This window comes from Arvicanthis niloticus, chromosome 11, assembly GCF_011762505.2.
Source record: "Arvicanthis niloticus isolate mArvNil1 chromosome 11, mArvNil1.pat.X, whole genome shotgun sequence".
Taxonomy (NCBI): Eukaryota; Metazoa; Chordata; class Mammalia; order Rodentia; family Muridae; genus Arvicanthis; species Arvicanthis niloticus.
Genome location: NC_047668.1, coordinates 63,519,889 through 63,537,812, shown reverse-complemented (window position 1 = coordinate 63,537,812; position 17,924 = coordinate 63,519,889). Strand labels below are relative to the sequence as shown.

The 17,924-nt window shown below is 38.4% G+C and overlaps 1 long non-coding RNA gene across 1 annotated transcript in view; it reads left to right on the top strand.

The window, feature by feature from the left end:
• The first annotated feature begins 653 nt into the window (after positions 1–653).
• The window catches only part of LOC143443979 (uncharacterized), a 69,392-nt gene continuing 52,121 nt past the window's right edge, over positions 654–17,924 (top strand). The window contains exon 1 of the long non-coding RNA XR_013113439.1: positions 654–887. This is a non-coding gene — a long non-coding RNA (uncharacterized LOC143443979). The remainder of the gene's footprint in view (positions 888–17,924) is intronic.

The window sequence follows — 17,924 nt, the reverse complement described above, 5'->3', positions numbered from 1 at the left end:
GATTCTCAAATTTTTTTTACTTGTCTGCAATGTCACTGAAACATAGTACAAGGTGTGGGAGCCCTAGATATGAACAATTCTGAACTAAATAGAAGCTTTGTTTGGTCATTATTTGATACATTTTGAGAACGTAATGAATGCATTTGTTCAGCATATCTCATATAAAGGTGGGATAGAGTATTAGTTGACTGTGGTATATGAGCTATATGGTTTAGAAGACTATAGGTTGTGATACCCGGTGCCAGTGTACACCTACAGTTTTAGGCCTGAGGTCCAACTCTGGGGGTCCCAAGCAATTAAGTTCAGTCACTTGCTCTCCAAAACAAATGGAAAAATTAATGGTGCAAAACAAAAAGAACTTTACTGAGTACAGCTCGACTGGGAATATCAGTAAGCTAAAATCACCTATTCTGTTCCTTGGGTGCTGGCTGACATGAGCTGGGGAGAGAAGATGCATGCATCATTAACCAGTCTTCAGGGAACTGTGCTCTAGGTAATCATTATCTCAGGGGTTGTCAGTCAAGACTTTGCCATATGGAAATTGTTACCCGAGGGATAAACTGGATGCTTGTCTCATGATGTTTATCCATCAGACCTGTTGTTCCCAGAATCCAAGGTGACTGCAGGGATAGTAAACAGAGACAAAATGGAGGCAGAGAGGCCACGTTCTTACCATGCTCTTCATTACCCATTGGATGTCTTCGGTGAAGACTCATAAGTGAGGAGTGAGTTTTTATTAAGAGCACTGTCTGTGTTCTTGACACAGGTTGGCAGCTGTGCTGGAGTGACTTAGAGTGGTAACATTTAGATGAGCTACGTAGAAACCAGTGTGGGTGAGAGGGATCACAGAGACCTGCTGACAGCTGACTAACTCTGAAGGCTTGTGTGTAAGTGTCTGGAGGGATTTTCTGAGACTTGGACGTGGTGGGGGGAGGTGCAGGGTTGGAGTGAAGGTGGTAGATGCTTTAAGCAGGTTGAATTTGGGAGTTGGTTAGATGTTCAGTAGGCAGATGGGGACACAGACAGATAGGAAAGGGAATGAAGAGTCATGTCCAGATTCCGTTTCTTTTTAGAAGCTGGAGTTTAGTGGTTGTTAGAATGGACAGGCAGTTGCTTTTAAATCTTGTTGACTGTGACTCATGGTAAGAAATACATTTCACATCACGACTCAATGAACATATGTATGTATGCATATATGAATATTTTATAGTATATCATACACATTTATATATAGCACTCACATAAATTTCCTCAAAACTTTATCCTCATTATATTTAGTGTATTGTGATAATCTTAAACTTATTTAGGAAAACTTCTTTTATTGAAATATTAGCCAAGACTGAATTGACTTCAAACCAAGCAATCAATCATGCATGCCAAGTGATGACTGTCATGTCTGGATGAAGTTCCACACATCACTCATTACTGTTCCATCTCTTCCCAGCATAGGAAAAGGAGAGTCGAGGTGCCAGGTGGTCTTTCCAGCAGGCGGGAGCTAGGCATGGCCACAGTCACTGTATGGGCTGCTCTACAATTCCCCAGCCATTTGAAATTGAACTCAGTGGTAGCGAGAGTACTTGACTGAAGATGAGCCTTCTAGTCCTTAGGACTTCAGCATGCATAGACTCTTGTTCTGTTTTACACATGTTAAAAAAAAAAAGAGAAAATAGAAAAGCTGAGAAGCTAAAAGATAATGTATAATTAAAAAAAGAAAACTTACTTTGCTATGTTTCCAGCAACATCTTTTGTATGATGAATAGGTTCCTGGTAATTGATTTCTCTTCTCTTCTCTTCTCTTCTCTTCTCTTCTCTTCGCTTCTCTTCTCGTCTCGTCTCTTCTCTTCTCGTCTCTTCTCGTCTCTTCTCTTCTCCTCTCCTCTCCTCTCCTCTCCTCTCCTCTCCTCTCCTCCCCTCCCCTCCCCTCCCCTCCCCTCCTCTTCCGTCCCCTCCCCTCCTCTCCTCTCTGCATTGTGTCCATGATCTCTCTCTTTCTCTCTCTCCTTCTCTCTCTCTCTGTCTTTCTCTCCCTCCCTTTCTCTCTGCTAATATGTTTATTATATTTATTTATTTATTTATTTATTTGCATATATGTGTGTGTGTGTGTGTACATGTATATAGGAAACATATGAAAGTGTATGAGCATGTATATGGAAACCAAGTGTTGATACCAGGTGGCTTTCTCAACTACTCTCTGCCTTTTACTTTGAGATAGCTTCTTACTGAAGCAGACCTTGCTGATTTGGCTAGACTACTTCTGCTAGCTTCTAGGATCTTTCTGTCTGTTCCTAACTAGTCCGTGGCTTATAGGAACAACATTCAATTTTTTTTTAAAGATGGCAAAACAATAAGAGGCTCAGATCTAAAAGGCCTTAGATCTAGAAGTTATTCTAAATTTCTCTGATTCTTCCTTTCCTCTAAGTATCCATATTCAGTCTGTAAAAAGTCCTCATAATACTCCTCAAACCAATCTTGAGCTCAAGAACTTTTCAACATTTCCATATAGCAACTGTAGTCCAAGATGCCATCCTGCGTCACTGGACCACTGGTTCAACACCCTTTCCTTTCTACTTCTTCCCGAAAAGCCCTGGCCAGGGCAGTACCAGAAAGATCCTTGGCATGCAGTATATAAAGTACCATGGTCATATTTATGCTTTTGCATATTTAAGATTTTAAATTATCTTTTTTTCTTTGATCATGGTACTTGTTTATCTCTTCACAGAGTGCAGAGGTGTGAAAGATGTGAATACCACATGAGACTTGCTTATTCTTGGATATATGTTAAAAAATTCCCTAAAGACTATTTCAGAAATGAGACTGAGGATGCCACCTGAGTCAACAATCACCAGAAATGCCATGAAGAAACACACTTTTGTTCTTTAAGAGTTTTAGACCTTTTTTTTTTTTAAATTATGATTGTTTTTATGTGTATGGGTGTTTGTCTATGTGTATACTTGTGTACCACTTGTGTTCCTGGTGCCTGTAGAAGACAGAAGAGGTTAATAGATCCCCTGGACCTTGAGTTACAGACAGTTGTCAACTATTTTGTGGGTGATGGGAATTGAATATAAGACTTCTGAAAGAGCAGGCAGTATTCTTAAGCAGTGAGCCATCTCCCCATCTTCTGATTTATGCATCTTTGCTGGCAAAATAGATGCACAGAGAATGACTTAGCTCAGGACAGGGTAGTTTATCCTACAAATAAATTGCTTCTGAGAAAAAGTGGCTGCATAGTCTTTGAATTAGAACCCCGAGTCTACAAAGGAAGACATTTTCAGGACTGGTTTAGGTTTACCATAAAGTATCTCTTTGCTCTCAGAACATGCCAAGACAGCTCTTCTCCAGATGGGATGAAAGTTGCAGGAGGAAAGGCCATGTCTTTGATCCACTACCCACATAGCATTCTCGATAGGATTATGTAAATGACCTGTAAGAAGTATTTTAGAGCATGCAGACCTGCAACCATTTATAGATCTCCCAATCTTAGTATGTAATCAAATGAGAGGGAAATTAAGCCTTTCTTCATTTACTTCAACTTTAAGCTCCCTTTTGGAAATTTCTTTGCTTCAATAGCAGCAATACAGAGCTCGTTCCTATCAAGCGAAGGAGGGGAAGGGAAATGTAACAAGGGAGGCACAGCTCAAGCAGATGGAGCCCCTTCCTCTCAGGAGACTTGGTTGTGGTGGGTGGTGAGAGCTTTGGGAAATTAGATCAGGGGTTTCCAGGAGAGTGCATCTATTGAATTGACAGGAACATATGTGTCTAGAGGTTTGTGAGGAATTTAATATAGCTAATTAATTAGGCTATGTTCTTTGGGAACTATTCCTTGCCTAATCATATCTCCATTTGGATCACCAGAAGATTTCAATGGAAGTGAGGAATGAAGTCAGAATGTACTTCAGCCTGTAGTGTGTAGCATAGAGCTACAGTAGCAGCTCTCATTCCTGAGCTCCCCAAAGGAATCTCATATCAGCCCGGACTAAAATCAACTGATGTACAAAGTATCCTTCATCTCGTAGGGAGAGAAACTCACTTTTAGACAAGTGCAAGGTTGCATTTAACTTAGTTTTAGCCAGCAAATGCATGTTTAATACCAACTCAAAGGTGGAAATGGGCTAGGAGCTTAAGGGGATAGCGATGGGCCAATTGCTTGTTTGAAATGGAATAGATGTATATGGGCGTCTCTGTCTTGGTGTTTCTTGAAGTTCTTGTGTTACTGGGATCTTGTTCTGGCCTCCTCTTAGTTCCTGGTCTTTGCTTTTTCTGTTGAATAAATACAGATTAGACACCCAGAGTGTGGTATGGAAGACAACAGAGTTTATTATAGAGTAACATGAGATCAGCGTGGGCAACAATCAAAGGCAGGAGATACTGAAGAAGGAAACAATCATGTGCTTAATGACAAAGGGACTATTAGCTAGCTTTCTGCTTTTTAATTTTATTTTTGAGATTATAATGAAGAAACATTTCTTCCTTCCCCTTCCTCCTTCCAAAGCCTCTCTTACACCCTTTCCTGCTCTCTTTCAAATTCTTTCTCAACAGACACCACTACAGAAATCACAATCAATTAAAATGCAGTTGTAGATCTCAGTCTCACTTCTACATAAACTTCTATGAAACACTCTCCTGCATATAAGGTTCAGGGAACATTGCGGAAGAGGTGGGTGGACAGATTGTAATATCAGAGAATCCAGTCCACGAGTTTGCTTTGAGATTGTGTCTCTTACTAATATTATCAAGGTTTCTTATACAGCCCAGGACCACCTGACTAAGGAATGGTGGTGCCCATATAGAGATCGGCCCTCCTATATCAATTAAAGATCAAGACAATTTCCCATAGACATGATTATCTGCCTCAGTTGAGATTTCCTTCTAATCTTAGGCAGTTAATACACAGCTGATGAGGATAGCTGTCAGCTTGGAGGGATTTTGAATCACCATGAAAATGCCTATCTTGGCGTATCTGTGACGGAGTTCCTAGATTAGAGAAACCCAGTTGTGGATGCCACCATTCCATGAACTGGGGTCCTGGACTGAATCAAATGACAAAGGCAGCTTATATGAGCACTGTTTTCTTTCCTTCCTGACTGTGGATGTAGTATGAACAGCCCTCTAGCCCTTGCTGCCCTGACCTCTTTCATGGTGGACTGTACCCTGATTTTATGAGCCAAAGGAAGCCATTTCTTCATTAAATTTATTTTGTATTTTGTCACAACAATGAGACAAGTGACAATCAAGACAAAATGAACATATGGACACATTAAATCATATCAGAAAAACTAGACCTGAAAACATATAGAACACATGAGGCTGACACAGGGCAAAGCATGCTCACATGGACCCCACAAGGAACAGGGCACCTAACACGGAGATAGTGTCTCTTGACCAGTCATCTGAACACCTAGTTTGTGCCTCATGGATGGAGCCAATAGGACTCAGTTCAACTCAGAACACATTGCAGACACATCTTTCTCAAGATGCTGTCTGTCATGTGCTCATCCTTCTTTAGTCAAGACATGATCTCATACTCTGCCTCTGCAACCTAACTCAACTGTGAAACCCAATTCAACCCAGGGACCTACAGTTTGGCTTTGCAATGCCAGTAGCTCTCCATTTAGGCTCCAAATCCCCGATGGAACTCCTTTTACACCTGTATCAGCACTCTGTCTCTTCCCTTCAGAAGGACATCTTTAACTCCTGGAGTTCAGCTGTAACATCTTTAACCCCCTTATAGCCATTCTGTAATCTACATATATACCAATGTAGAGATATTTACTGTTCAAAGTGTAATATATTACTTGAAAGGTAAGTACTACTAGTAATTAGAATTTGAATTAAAAAAAAAACTACATGTACCGGCCATCTATCATAGGAACAATTTCAGTCAATGAAATGAATACAGCTTGTATATTCATTGTTATTCAATAAATTCTGTCATTGCTGAAAGATTTACACACGTCCATCTATGCTTCTGACAGAATGTTCTCAAAATACCTCTCATCAGTGAGTTTCTATGTTACAGGTTTTGATCTTTCTGCCAGTAACCCTGAACTACTGCAGTGGTGACCATTACATTTGTCTCTTGATTTGACCTCCTCAGATCTCTTCACAGCTATAATGGTCCTGAGACAGGAAGAGAGGATTAGCTGAGTTGTAAGGTTATTTTTGGATTGCAGCAACTGAGAAATACAGTCTCTTTGAATGCCATAGACTGCCCTGAGGATTGTATGAACCATTTTAAAAAACAAAGAATCTATCTCCAGAATTAAAGAAGGATCCATCCATTCAGAGGATGCCCTAGCTTTTCGGAGAACTCCTCAAAATCTCGAGAACTCTCCAAAATGACGTGCTTGAGCCATGTGCTTATTTGAACTTGTTCCTGCCCTGTGGAGTATACTTAGACTTAAACAACAGCAATAACAAGAATAACAAACCCATACTTTGTGACTATTATTCTGTTTCTTGTTCAGTTCTTTGTTAAAGACACATGGAACTTGGACATCACATCTCCAAAGGGCCTCCAATACTCCCACCTGGTAAAAGACCTACTTGTATTTTCCAGATCACTCAATCTGTTACAGAGTAACTGGGAGTTAGATATTATTTTCACTCCTCTTGGAGACATCAACATTTAAGAAAAGTGGGATGTATTCATCATGCCCCATAGTTAATTATTAAGAAGCTTTGTCAGGGGTCTCATCTCACCTACAGGACCCTTATCACAGATAGCTCTCTTAGAGTCTATACAGCTTCTCTTGTCTTTTGGAGATGCTTGACAGTTACTTTAGTTTTCATGTTTTTGTTTGTTTCTTTGTTTCTTTTGGTTTTTTGATTTGTTTTGTGAGTTTTTTGTTATTCTTTTTGGTCTTATTTTTTGTTATTGTTTTATGGCTTTTGGTTTATTTTCTTTGTTGGTTTTTTTTGGGGACAGAAAATAAATTTGGTTGGGTAAGGAGGTTGGGAGGATTTAGGGGACAGAGGAGACATAACAAAAATATCATATGAAAAAATTTAAATAACAAAAGAGAGAAAAATAATTTGAAATACCATGTGAAAGGTATTTAGTAGCTTTTCCTGTATCAAAACAGCTGATAGCAGCCAGGAAGAGTTTACTTTGGCTCACAGTTTAGGCTCTAGTCTCTCTTAGCATGAAAGGCATGGTGACCCAAGCATGAGGCAGCTGGTTATATTATATATGCAGTCATGAAGCAGAGAAAATGAGTGCTGGTATTCAACTTCCTTATTTCTTGTTATTCAGCCAGGACCCCAATGGAATAGTACATCACCTTTAGGGTGGGTCTTCCATCTCAATTAAAACTGTTGCACAGACATCCCCAGAGCATTGTTTCAAGGTCTTCTAAAACTCATCAAGGCAACAGTACATAGTGATCATTGCAGGGTAGAGCATCACAATTGTATCATCATGAGATTTAAAACAGCAGGGGGTGTGAGGAGGGTGATGGTGTAGGCTATTTCTCCCTGGTAAAACATGACTACTTAGCAGACTTTTACATTTTTCTTTAAAATTTTTTAATCTATTCTGTACTATTAAGCCTGGGTAGAGGTACTATATTCTGGACTATCTTTAAGATGATCAGATTACAAAGACACACTCCCATCCCTATCTTTAAGAGTTATTTCCATTTAGACTGTCAATCATCTGATTATAAATTAACCTTCAGGAAAAGGATCTGTACCAGAAGTCTCAAGATTCATGATTCAACAGAAGCCATGAGATTGGAGTAACAGACATGTTCCTAATGAGGTGTGGGCTTTCTTCTCTAAAAACTTCTCTGTCTCAGTGGCTCACACACCCTCACTGCTAACCCTGCCTATTTTCCTTGTTCTAACTCAGGAAGCATGACTTCTTTCCCTTTTTTCATTTTCTTTTTCTTTTTATTGGATATTTTATTTACATTTCAGATGCCATCCCCTCTCCCCAATTCCCCTCCTTAGAAAACCCCTATCCCATTGCCCCTTTTTCCTTTTTGCTTTTATACAATTTTTTAAAAAAAATGTTAATCAAAGGCTTTATAAGTTTGGTAATGCTCAATCAGAAGTGTAACCCAATACCCAACCTAGATATATCAACTATCTTTGACTGGTGACTTCTTTCTCTTTTAACTTCCTATCTATTTTATGGACACTGGTCCCAATCCCATCCTCTTGTCTTAATACCCTATGGATTCTTTTAGTCTTTCAAACTTGCACCTTCCTTGCAGGATTCCATTGCCAAGCCTGCTTTTATCTGTCTGTCTGTCTATCTATCTATCTATCTATCTATCTATCTATCTATCTATCTTTACCTCATAATCATAGCTTTCCCTATTTCTTACAGTATCCCTCTTCTTGGCAGCCACTGCAATCTCCAACTTGTTTGCCCCCCATTTTCCCTCTTAAACTTCAACAAAACTGTCCAAAACTTCCCTTCTGAGTCTGTTTTTAAATATTTTAAATTTATGCTACTAAGAACTGGCAAAACATATCCTTTGCTCTTGATGACACAGGAGAAATATTATAGTCCTATCTGCAGTATTAAGTTTTACCCAAGCCTTTATCTCATCAGCAATAATGTGACTTGGCTGTCAGATGGAGCAGAAGGTTTGCTCATTCCAGGGACTACACTGAACATTCGACTCTGGGATCATTTCTTTCTTACGGTAGTGAGCCCTCTTGTGCTCTACCTGGCTACATTGGAAGTGTGTGTGTGTGTGTGTGTGTGTGTGTGTGTGTGTGTGTGTGTGTGTGTGTGTTTAGGGGACCAAGGAGTTTTATAGGATCTTCAATATTTGGGCAGTTTTCCTTTCAGTGACTTTTCTGTTCAGATAGAAAGCAGTGATTTGCTAATCTATTTCCCATAAGAAAGGAATGAGTAGGAAATCTCAAGTTGCACCATAGGCTCCAAGGAATTCTGTATGTTCTCTGCTCTTCATTCTCTGGGAGATTTAGGTTCTTCAGCCCCTCTATTTTTTTTCTATTATAGAAAAAATTGCTAAATTAATTTGCCATCAATGGGGACATTGAGTCTCAGTGACAATTTTTGTAACTTCCTTCTGATAGTAGAAGCATATTAAATAAGAAATTGGTCCTGGGGAAGGATTTTTGCCTTCTGGGGTGGAAGGATCAGTTTGAATGCACTTTTGAACTACTTAATGGGCTCTAAAAAGTCAACTGGGTTTCCACTAGATCCCTGGTCAACAGTTGACAGTTATTGGTCATTTGCTCTGTCCTTTATATTAACTTCAACTGTACAGAATCTTGTTTTCATAAGGCCAGGATAACTTCTTTGCCTTTTTGGGAGAGAATCAAATTTGTACATATATGGGAAGTAAATCAGAAGGAATAAAAAAAAATTACCTAGACAACAAAGAAAGTGGAAAAAAAAAGAATGATTGGTATGAACTTCTTTTACTCAAGATCCTAGGTACTGACATATATTTGACTGAATCTGAAAATTCTTTTATCAGTGAGCTCCCTTGTTCTTGGCTAACAGAGGTGAAAATCCACACTTGTTATTATTATTTTTTAGATTAGGAATAACATGATTTGTTCAATTGCTGGTATGTTTTGAGTGATAGGGTCATTGGTGAGGAAAATTTCATACACTTACCAAGAATAAAGATCAATTCTAGAATTTCCTCTTTCAGATACAGTATACATTTTCTTTCTAAAAGAGTCTAGGGAGAGCAGAAAGAAAAACCAAAAAATCCCAAAACAGCAAACAAGTAAAAACAAAACCCAAACCAACCAACAAATCTATATCTACCACTCTCTCCTTCACCCCCAAAATCTCTCTGTCTCTGTCTCTGTCTCTGTCTCTGTCTCTGTCTCTGTCTCTGTCTCTGTCTCTCTCTCTCTCTCTCTCTCTCTCTCTCTCTCTCTCTTTCTCTGCCAGTCATGGGCACAGCATATTGAGAGGCTCATGACCTTAGGATAATATTAAGTATTCCCCAGGACTTAGTTGATATAATATGCAAAATTTGCCTTAAAATAAGTGACTCAGTTGTTATGAGTGCTTGCTGCACAATCATGAGGACTGGAGTTTGGATCCTAGCATCCATATAGCAGCCCGAGTGTCCTTCAAATGTCTACAACTTCAACTCCAAGGGGACTAATGACATTTCTTGGAATCTATGTACACACACACACACACACACACACACACACACACACACTATTTTTTTTAAAGAAGCTTTCTAAAGACAGAGGAGCCCAACATTCGAGGCCCAGTATTACCTTATTAATGCAATATAGGAAACATTGTCTTGTCAAATGGCAAAAGAACACATTAAATCAGCATAACCACTGGTTTTAGAAAACAACAAAAAGACCTAAGTTAGGTTAGTCCAGACATAGCTGGAGACAGAAGTCCCCTTGGAGAAATGTATTCGTGAAAATAGGAAAGTGGAACTATCCTGCAGCATGGAGGAGAAGTACATACGTGGAGTGAAGGTATAGACAGAGAGGTAGTAGTTCTCATGGTCTCAATCCAAAAGAGTGGAGTCCTTTGCTTAACACAGTGAAAATGAGGATGACTCTATGACAACTGGGCAGAGCACTAAATGGTGGCAACCTAGGATCTTTCTCCAGATTACCTTCAATTCTGAAATTCTCTGTTCTTTGTTGATTGAATTTCGATGAAACACATAGAATATAGTAGAGAAAAATAGGCACTTTATTATGGAGTAATAAGATATGAGAGTGGACTATACCCAAGGGACCACTTCAGGGAAAGCCACAGTATGAGGGTGTACATTACTCAAAGGGCCATGGTGGAGAGCATACACCGGATGGGTGTTTATGGACATTGTCAGAGAACAGGATTCTCATGGAGACAGAATCAATGCAGAAACAGTGCAGAGATTGTTGTGTTCATTTTTATGCTGAGGTGGGTTTAATACTATTTCTTAGTGTTTCTGGGCAGACAGATTTCCAGAGGGGCAGTTCAGTGAATGGACAGACACAAATGGATGAACTCTTAAGAGAAGGTGAAATAGTGTGCTCTCATTTTTTAACCAGGAAGCATGTCTTCTAGATGGTAATCTTAGGATTCTTTGGAAAGTTTATCATGTGTCTACCAAGGCACAAAGGTATAGCATAGATATTATTCTTTAGACAAAAATTATGTAACATAATAGAATTAAAAGCAATTAAAGAATAAACAAAAATAAACTCTGAGGAACTAGAGAGATGACTCAGTGGTTGAGAGTGCTTGTGGCTCTTTTGGAAGACCCAGGTTTTAATTTTAATCACTAAAATGGCAGCTCACAACCATCTGTAACTCTCTTTCTGGAGAATCCAACAAAACACTCATACACATAAAATAAAAATAAATCTTAAAAATATCTATAAAATTGCCCCCTTTACCAGGAGGAAATGGCCTTTCCTTAATGGGTTTCAATCAAGCCCTGTATTCTATGGCTTCTTCCCTTTCTTCTTTCTTGGGATCAGTATTCTAGCAGCGGCAGAAGAGTGGAGTTCAAAGCTAATTATCTATCCTAAGGAAAGATCTATCCTGCATGACCTTCAAGCCTGCTAATTTTGAACTAGCTGTATAGCATGTGCAGCCCTCACAGGGTATTTTAGAATATCTTCATTATTTCTGTAGCTCTTTATATGGGGCTGTTCCTATTTGCCCAGGATAAATTTTCGTTGGCTAACTGCATACTCACGTGTGCTTCCTACTCCTTAGAATCTTGTTAATTGGGACCGATAGCCTTCGTATTATGCTCTGCTCCAGAATTCCAGCATCCCAGCATTCTTATTTTGATGCTATATTCTCCAATGTGATGGTATTTGGGGAACTGAGACCTTCTGTAGGTAATTATGACCTGAAAGCAGAACTCTCATGAATGAGATTAGTGATCTTGTTAGAAGAGTCACAGGAATATTTCTTTTCTCCATTTCTGTGCCATATGAAGAGGCAGAAGGCAGCTTTATCTGAGTCAGATAGTCAACTATTACTAGATACTGACTATTCCAGTCCCTTGCACTGAACTCCAGAACTCAGAGAACTTGTATTTGTTGAACCTAGTTTTTCTATAGTATCCCTTCATAGCAGCCCAACCTGACTAAGATACAAGACCTGTGGTAGCTCTAGGGTTCTCATGATGCCCCACAGGTTTGGTATAATGTATATTATAACATTGACTTCTAGAATCAAAATTCACAGCCAAGTCCTGGCTTCTTGCTAACTCATCCTTTGATCATGTTAAAATAATTTTATTTTTGTCCTCATTTTTCTTATATATATATACATACGATGACAATACTGCTTTGGGTATAGGTTGCTTGAAAATATTTGTATAGTAGTAACATTTTAGGGAGAATAACCTACTGTAAGTGTCAGCTATTGTTAGTGAGGTGTTTTTACTTCATTCCTCTCTTCTACAAGCTTTTCCTAAGGTCTGACTCTAATGCTATATCATGTATCGGTTTGTCAATCACTGTGCATTTCTGTCAACTCTAATAATCCGGGTGAATGAGAGAAATGGGTATTCTTTCTTGTTTTGGATAGCAGCTAGCCAGTCATAGTGGCTGGATCTCACACTGCTCAGGTGGAAGACGTATGGCTTGTCAGGGCCACAGAAGAGAATGTGAGCAGATGTGGAGTCAGGAAAACAGATAGGGGATTGTCTGTGCTTACTTTAAAGATTATGTAAAGTCTTTAAAGTAAGGCACCCAAAATCTGTATAAGTGAAAATCCTTGAACTGAATTATCACTGTCCCTACCCTACGTGAACAAATAAGGGTTGTGCAACATGAAAAAAAAAAAAAAAAACCCTCTGATAAAGTTAACAAGAATTGTGCCATTTTTAACCCAATTATACTGAAACCAAGAAATATGCAACATATTCTAACTTCAAATATTCCTAATCATAATAAAAAATCACTCATAATTCACACATTTGGGGTAGAAAAATATAGTATCTTGTATAGTTGTGTGTGTGTGTGTGTTTGAGTGCGTGTGTGTAGGTAGGACTAAATCTTCTTGCTTGTAGGACCCAAGTAGGAGCAACTTAGCAGCTTCTAGCATTTGCCCTGTCTGGCTGCTCTGGGTAGTTTTGTTGAAAAAAGAGCTTTCATTTCCATAGGAAAAATATTTCTACAAAGATCTAGTTATATGTGTGCAATTTTGCAAGCATCTATAGACTATTTGAAGTTAAAAGATAGTATATAATTTTATTTACTTAAGTTTAAGATACAATAATAATTATAATAATATAATTATAATATTATATATTATATATTATATTATAATATTATATTATTATTATAATTATTATAATAATAATAATTATAAGTATATAATTTTATTTACTTAAGTTCAAATAATCTAAAAATAAAATTTCAAAAAAAGGGTATGATATGACCAGTCATCAGATGAGATACAAGATGCTCTAGCTGTTTCAGGAAGGTGTATCCAAAAACTGCTTCTTATAGTTCCCATAAAAATCATGAGATATTGTTTTGTACCATTCTTTTTTCCCCCAAAATAATTTACTGAAGGTTTGTTAAATTTAAAGATAGTGTTAGTACTTGATCATGTAGGGAGAAATGAACTCTCTAGAACTGTCACTTAGTTTTGGATAATTTGGTGAATCACCATAAGCTTTTGTGAGCAAACCTGGAGATGTCATAGGCCCTGAGCATTGATTATCAAATTGTGAGGCTTTCAGGAAATATAAAATCTGGTTGCAGTAACAGATTATTTAACACTGTGTGGGCTCTGGTGTCGCGGGAAGCTGCCTAAGCCAGCCACACTTGAGTTGATACCCAGACAGAGTCATTGAGAGTCTCAGAGGCTCAACAAAACAGAAACTTTCCCAAAGAGAATGGGAGAGACACTGTTTGTATTGGTGGACGGCTCTCTCAGAAGCCAGGAACAGAAGAATGGATCTGGCAACTTATGCAGTCCTATTTGTAAGGATGGTTTCTACTCTTTCCTTCCTATTGTGCTTAGAGGGGCTGAAACTGGAGTCAAATCTGGGGAATCTCAGAATGCAATCAATCTGTGACACAGTGCTCAAGGGACTAGGACCCTGCAGGTGACTTTCCAGACCTAATGGCAAAGGTGGGAGAGCGAGCCACCCTCTTGCAGCAGACAACCATGAAAGAACAGATGATGTGCTCCTGATCCTGTGTCTACAGAATAGGCTCCAGAAGTAGGATACAGAGCAGTAGGGAATGCTGGGTAGGGGCAGAAAATGTGAATTCAAATTGCAATGTGTTGCCCTGCTGGCTTTTCCTCCAGCACTTCTACTCTTTAAGGGAACTTCAGATAGGGACAAGACCTCTGCTCCAAACGAATACATGATGTGCTCCTGAGAAGAAAACATTAAATATTTGTGGGACATAAACTCAAAATCAGGACTGAAATTATAAACTTTTTTGGCAGAAGTAGAGCTAATGAAACAGAATATGCATGCAAAATGATTTTATGCAATAAGACAATCTTTCCAACTCTGCAGCAGAAACAAGAAAGACTGGTGTAAAACTGTGGAGCAAAAAGGCAAGTTTGAGATTAAAAAACTGTAACAAGGGCCATGTTGGTAGGAATAGCAGAACACACACGTCTTCAACACAAATGAATAAAGTAAGAATCTGGTCCAAATACTTCCTGAAGGTGGTGAGGAGGGCAGAGTGACAGGAAGATATCTTGAATGTAAAATGCTTAGCCATGAAGAGAAATAGTTGTGTCGAAGCTCAGTCTAGAAATTAGAATTCTCAGAAAGTGAGATGGAAGCAAACAAAATATTCATTAGAAGTTTTAAGGATCAAAGAAAGGTAGAGAACTCAGAATAAAAAAATCAACTTGAGTACTCACTGGACAGATAAAAGGGAGATGAATATCTGGATGGATAATAATGAAATTTAAGAGCATAGAGACTAAGAAAATTTAGACGTTTCTAAGTAACGTAAAGGACTTAAAATAATGCCACATTTATATCAGGCCTTTTAACAGTAACAATGGGTAATTTCTTACAAGTTTTGAAGGAAAATAATTTAGATATCAGCATTTCATATCTAGATAAATTATCGTTTTCATAAAGATATTCTCAGAATACAATTTAAAAAGTTTCCTACTAAAAAAATTCTGTTTGAAATACTCCTGGGAAATGTGCTTTGCCAGAAAAGGTCAATGTCTTAATGTTTTCAAGCTTCTGTTGCCAACTACCATTGGTAGATGGTTCATGAGCAGCAGCAGCAGCAGCAGCAGCAGCAGCAGCAGCAGCAGCAGCAGCAGCAGCAGCAGCAGTAACAGCTGTTGCTGCCACTGCTACCTCCTCCACACACTTCTTATAGTTAGGTTGGCAGTCTTAGACACAGGTGTCAGCATGATCAGGTTGAAGTGAGGGTCTTCTGGGACACAGCCTGCTATAGTCTTGTGTTGGAAGGAGTTAGCCAACTTTGGAGCCTGTTCATCAGAACACTAATAATGTTCATGGAGGCTCCACACTCATGATAAGGTTACTTTCCAAATGCTCCTAATGCTATCACCATGGTGATAAGAATTTTAACTTCTAGATTTTAAAGGATACATTCAATCTAGGGCGCTCAGTTATGGAGGGAGAAATGATAGGAAAAATAAGCTTTTACAAAGAAGTTAATTAATTTTATTGATGTAAGAAAAGGGCATTGGCCTAAAAAGCACTATAATCTTAATAATCAAGAATTAGCATTCCAGATGAGACCACTAAAGCAGGGGTAAAGGGAAAATCATGTTTAATACATTTAAACACAGATAAGGGAAGAGGAGATGACAGGTATTAGTGAATTAGAAATAGTCTCCAGGATAAAAAGGGAAAAAATTCCATTCAAATGACAGAAGATAATTTTTACCTAAATAGGAGTTTGCTTTGTACCATGGGGGTTTAAAACACAATTTTTGTGATCAATATTCCTGAGGCCAAAGTCTGATGTGGCAATCATCACTGTGTGATAACACCATTGATGAACCTTGGACTTATATTTGAGGGACTAGAATAACAATGTATAGCTTGAAGGAATTAAGTAAGTGTGAGATACGATGCTTTCTGTTTTGGGCTTAATTTAATACCAGGAAATATAATGGTAAGTACTCAACAAATAAAGTATGATTCAGCTTAGGCTCACGCTCCTGGTGTTACCTAGCCCTACTCTGCCTTTGGGACTAAAGACACTGAGATTGTTGATAAGTTTATTTTTTAAATCACTTCATGTAACATGGCCTATGTGCCACTATTTCATTCCATTCGACATTAAGTACTTGTGAAGTTTTTGAGACCCACAAAACACTGTGACTGTTAACTGCTACAATGATTTTAATGCTTCATCTTAGACCATGGCCTCCAGTGTACACTGTCTGCTCCTTAGAAAATCTCCAATGTGGTTACAATACAAAGGTAGTAAATCTTAACACATGTAAAGACAAGAACGAATTGAACATTTTCTGACATGGAAGTCATTAATTTAAAAAGAACCCGAATATTCTCTCCATGTGCAGAATTATTCTTGATCTTGAAGTTTAGCATGGTCTTTGTTGGATAGAAGAATGAACCAGCCTCACAAAGGTGCTTATCGACTGCTCATTTATTCACAAAGTCTACCAGGTCTGATTGCTTACTTACTAACAGTATCATGCTGAGTGCTCTGTGCCTTCTTCCTTTGATGGGACAGCTTTGTGCATGCAGGCTTAGTTTCATGTTGCTCTTTGTGGATAGATGTTTCTGTTGACTCACCATGAGCAAACTCATGCTTCACAGAAGTGGTTAATCCTGTGTGAAATCACACTGTGTAAACTAGTAGTTAACATTGTAGTTAATGTGGCTTAACCTGGTTTTATGTCTCAGGATACCGACTGGCCAATTTATTTGACTTTAATATCTCTTTATTTCCTCGTACTATGTCCTACTCTATGACATATTGGCAGAACATATCTCATTAAGTTATTCTGAGCATTACACAAAATTAGGCACATAAAATATTAGGAGCAAATTACATACTCAGTAAGTTTAAATGTTGATGGCAATGATGATGATGGTGATGGTGATGATGATGATGACAGTAACCACAATGGTCATGAGGTGGGTCCAAAATAAAGTTTATGGCTACAGAACACTTTTTCTTCCTTCCTATATATGCAAAGCTAAATATAAAATAGTTTTACAATTAATATTAATAATTAAAATTAAGACTAAGTGTCTCAGTTAAGCAATATGAATAGATCAAATGCTTACGAACATGATGTAAAATGTTTGTTTCTTTTGTCTCTCTAATCAGGATTCCTATAAGCAGTTTCAACTTCACTCAGCTAAGAGACTAGATCAGATATCCTTTATGCTTAAATAAAATGATATACCTCATGCAAGTATACAATACAGTGGAAGATTAAAGGTCATAATTTTTATGAGACACAGAACACACCTTTTCCCCTCAATCATTTTCTTGACATAAAGGTGGTTCCGTGGCATTTTTTTGTGCAAAATTTATTAAATCATCAGAGAGCGAGAGAGCTGTGCATATTCTAGCAGAAGATACTAATGATGATTCTAACGATGGATTTCCTTGTAACCTTCAGGCTCTAATAGTGTCAAAACCAGTACCTGGCATGAAAGTCCCCAAAAAGAGATGGAGACAGAGCAACGTGTCAGCTAGAGTGAAGCTGTACATTCATTATGGAATGCTCCTTAGCTCTCTATTTCGTGGAAGTGACTCTGAATACTGAAAGGGAACTGGATGATTTTGGCTGGAGGCTACTGATGAAAGTGCTGCAAAGAAATCAGCATATGAAGAATAATGGGTTGGCCAAATGCCTAGGCATTCTCAGAAGCCCAAAGTAAGCAGCCACATAAATACAGACTACTTAGGAAAGCATGTGACAAGATGGACTGGATGGCCACAAACTGACAAATAGGCAAGACTGAACTCTAGAAGTTCTAATGACC